This window comes from Bos javanicus, chromosome 12, assembly GCF_032452875.1.
Source record: "Bos javanicus breed banteng chromosome 12, ARS-OSU_banteng_1.0, whole genome shotgun sequence".
NCBI classification, from domain to species: Eukaryota; Metazoa; Chordata; class Mammalia; order Artiodactyla; family Bovidae; genus Bos; species Bos javanicus.
This window is the reverse complement of record NC_083879.1, coordinates 61,887,638-61,892,156: the sequence shown is the minus strand read 5'-3', so window position 1 is coordinate 61,892,156 and position 4,519 is coordinate 61,887,638. Positions and strand designations below refer to the sequence as shown.

Below are 4,519 nucleotides of genomic sequence, written 5' to 3'. Positions count from 1 at the left end.
TGAATCCTTAGGGGACTCCAGTTCATTCATCACTAGATTTTCAATTGGAATGGTTAACTGTCTATGAATTTATTTAAATGATTTATGTGTGTTAGTTGCTCAATCGTGTCCAACTCTGCAACCCCATGGACTATAGCCTGACAGGCTTCTCTCTCCATGGGATTCTCCAGGCAAGAATACTGGAGTGGGTTCCCATTTCCTTCTGCAAAATGATTTATGGTTGAGCTCAGATTTTTTTCAAATATCTGAAGTAGAATCTCACTAATGACTTAACATTGATAATGTCGTTTAATAGTTCCTCTTTCTTCCATCTTCCTATTTCTCTTCATTCCATTCCCTCTTGTCAGATAAAATTTCCTAAGACTCAACTCTGCTTAAAATGTTGACCAACTGAGAAGCTGTATCTAGTGTAAGAGCCTTATTATTAGTTGTGCTATATTTACCATAAATTTTTTTTATCTTTCCAATCAAAACTGATGAAATCCTCTGAATTTAATGTTTTTAACCATTCTTAAACTTCTGAAGTTGAATGCAACCCTCTTAAATTACAGATCCCTGACTTGCTGTTGTTTAGTCGCTATGCTGTGTCCAACTCTTTTGCAACCCCATGGACTGTAAACCACCAGGCTCCTCTGTCCATGGAATTTCCAAGGCAAGAATACAGGAGTGGGCTGCTATGTCCTTCACCAGGGGGTTTTCCTGACCCAGGGATTGAACCTGCGTCTCCTGTGTTGGCAGGTAGATTCTTTACCAGTGGCTTACCTCTGTTGTAAATGACAAAAATAACAACAGTTATTAATTACTATGTTGGATGGAATTTAGAGATCAGCACTTTATACAAAATAAAAGTTATGGTAATAAAGCTTTCGTAATTTCTACTTAATAGTTCCATCTGGAAAGTAAAGCTTTAAACCCAGGTCTTACTCATTCAATTACTGTATTTGTAATTCTTCTACTGTTTCCTGTAACCTCCCAGAGTATTTTGTCATTTACTTGCACTTCATCCTTTTACAGTAAGTGATACCTAGAGTTATACCCAAGTTCTTTAGACAGTTTGTGAAAAAAATAAAATAAAATAATTCTTTCCTCTTTCTCTTTTGTTGTGGCTTTCTCTAATTTCTCCACTGCTCACACTGTCCTCCCCTTTTTCTTCCAAACCTTTATTCCTCTTTCTCTTCCTTTCACCCAATTTATAGTTAAACATTGAATAAAAAAAGTTAACTTTTCAAATTGGAACGACCCAGAGGGATGGTATGGGGAAGGAGGAGGGAGGAGGGTTCAGGATGGGGAACACATGTATACCTGTGGCGGATTCATTTCGATATTTGGCAAAACTAATACAATATTGTAAAGTTTAAAAATAAAATAAAATTAAAAAAATAAAGACTAATACATAATGATTGGAAACAGAAAAAAAAATCAACATGTGGTAAAAACTTAAAAAAACAAATTGAGGAAGAATTGGCCCAATTTTCCCTTATTTATTATTTTCCCTCACATTATCCTTAATTTCCTGAGTTGATGCTTAAAATGTCATGAATAAAACACTGGGTAGTTCCAAATAGTAATATTTGTTTTACTATTAGTTTTAATTTGATCATACCATTGAAGTTTCTCTAGTTTCTTTAGTTTTTTATCTATTAGTTAATAATTTGGCAATAATTTTGAAAAAGCAAATTATTGGTTGATAGCCAGAAACTAGTTTTGTAAATAATAGTTTAAGCATGTTTTGTTTGTGACTCAGAAATTTCTGTCAGGTGTAATTAAAAGTTGTCTTTTAACCATTTCTATTTCCCAGTATGCTTCACCAAGTATCTTTAAAATAAAACATGAAGGACTACAGAAATGGTAAACACTATATACTTAGTATGGAATTCCAGCTGAGCTATTTAAAACCCTAAAAGATGCTATTAAAGTGCTGCACTCAATATGCCAGCAAATTGGGAAAATTTTCCAGTGGCCCCAGGACTGGAAAAAAGTCAGTTTTCATTCCATTCCCAAAGAAGGGCAATGCCAAAGAATGTTAAAATGTTAGTTGTCCAGTCATGTCTGACTCTTTGTGACCCTATGGACTATAACCTACCAGGCTGCTCTGTCCATGGAATTCTCCAGGCACAAGAATACTAGAGTGGGTAGCCATTCCCTTTTCCAGGGGATCTTCCCAACTCAGGGATCGAACCTGAGTCTCCTGCATTGCAGGCTGTTTCTTTACTATCTGAGCCACCTGGGAAGCCCAAAGACACTGGGCACAGCCTATAGGGAAAGGTCCCCCTGAGACTCGAACTCAGATCTCTGGATTCAGAGTCCAGAGTGCTCACCATTATACCATGGAACTACGGCATCCTGTATGATGTCTTTCAGATTTAGTGGTTGGCTGGCTGGTTAGCTTTTGAGACCTCATTCACATGTCAGCCAACATTAGGTCATGTGTCTTTCTTAAGCAGGCTTGGTTGTATTAAATCTCTTGATGTTTGTGTGCTTTGCAAAGAACAGCAAGATGAGACTAATCCTCAAGTGAATGTGTTTCTCAAGCATCTGCCTGGGTCATATTGACAAATGTCCCACTGCCACAAGCAAGGCTCATGTCCAAGATTGTACTGAAGGCATGAGAAATTAATAGACACACCAATTTCATTTGTCTGTTTGTTTATTCATAAATGCATTAGCTCATTTTGCTACCTAGAGAGAAGTGTCAGCATGTCAGGAAGTCAGATGATCATATTATCCTTGGGATTTAGACATGAAGAGTACAGAATGCATGGATCAAAGAACAGAGGACACTGAGTATCCAGACAGCTCAGCAAGAGCTGCCTGAAGGCATGTCTACCTTTAGCAGAACAATGCATAGATAAGTCAGTGTGGACATATCCTGGTGCTAATAGCAAAATGTGATCCTAAACTCTTTCCTGGAATGAAGATGCTGCTCTGCAGAGGTGGTTTTTTATTCTGATAATAAATTCTAGCTAGATCTGTGCAAATCATTATAGTTAACTCACACTAAGTATATATGTTTATATACATGCACAAGCTTCTGTACACAAAAAAACCAGCTAGTCCCTACTAGAGTTGTTAAACAAACGCTGATTGATACTTGAATGTTGGATTCATTCTCTTGGAAAGATACTCTTGTTTGTCTTTTCAGATTTCCTTCAAGTCAAAAGTGGATGTGACTAAGGCTGTTCATATATAACTCAGGTTTGAATGAAAGCTTCCAGTGCCTACAATATAACTTTACTTTTGCTTCTGATGAGTCTGAATGTCACATGAATAAAACTGACACAACTAAATGAACATTTATTTAAGAGATTTTTACCATGAAAATGTCTATCTTAAATCAAGCATATAATCAATAGACAAACTGAGTATTGTAATTTGTTATGTCTCCTGTCTTTTAAAAATAATCCTCATAGATGACAAATAGTCTCTAAAAATAACTATCAAGTGTTTTGTTCTCTGTGTACCTAGAAGCTATGCTATTAGCAGTTCTTCAAAATAAAAAAGAAAAGCCTCATCTACTGCTTTTTAACTCTAATTTCATGTCAAATAAAAATTAGAGACTTTTATCTATCTATATATATACAGATAATTAAGAGAGTGCTTTTCATTGCTCCTAATTACTGGCAAGACTTTTATTCAAAATAAGCCATGTATTCAATAAATTTGTAGTGTCTTTGTATAGGTAAAATACACACAATCTCATAAAAATACGTATGTATGTATTTATCATCATGATTTCTGGGATAATGCAACAGCATTATTCCATTTTACCAAATATTTATTCATTCTATTGTACCATCACAGAAAGCTCTCTCTTACATTCAACTTCAGTGTTTGCATGTATATTCAAAATTATACGTGCATATTAGCACATGTGTAAACTAACTTATGCTTGTTTTCTGCACATTCGATTTTTAAAATACTATATTTTTCTCTTTTTCAAACTAATTAGTGTCCAAAATAGTGTTCTCCACTTAGAATATATTTATTCTGCACTATGGCAGAGTATCTATCTTTGAAAGAAAAATTCACAACCCCACTATATATCTAGGGTTTATGAAGATTGGGAGACTCTCAGCTTTACTAAAAAGCATCACCCCCTTAGTTATTAGATGAGATCCATTAATGTGCCATTCATATTCAGACATTTATTTGTCTTAAATCAAACTTGGATGTCACATATAACATAGGGATATTCTGACCATGGATAAATTTAACATTCTGTTTCAATTCTGTTCTAGTTTAGTCCTGTAAAAGTTTATTAGAAAAAAAAATAATTCATCCACTTTTATTTAGATGGTTGAAGCTTAATGACTTTGGTCATCCCTTTCCTGCTAACAGTGTGCTAGGATCACTGTAAGCTTTTGAAGGGCATCCCACTTCCATAGGCAGTTCACAGCATGGGTTTTTGCTCTCTTTCAGGTCAGCTGGGACTGTCTCTCAGATGTCCATTTTTTCTACTGGTAAGAGAAAATATCTTTTAAAGGACTAATGTGATGACACCCACCAGATAATCATCTTA

The 4,519-nt window shown here is 35.3% G+C and overlaps 1 non-coding gene across 1 annotated transcript; it reads right to left on the bottom strand.

Annotated features, from left to right (window-relative positions):
- Positions 1 to 2,263: 2,263 nt before the first annotated feature.
- On the bottom strand, positions 2,264 to 2,335 carry TRNAQ-CUG (transfer RNA glutamine (anticodon CUG)). Its single transcript has one exon. It is a non-coding gene; the product is annotated as a tRNA-Gln (tRNA).
- Between the last annotated feature and the right edge of the window lie 2,184 nt (positions 2,336 to 4,519).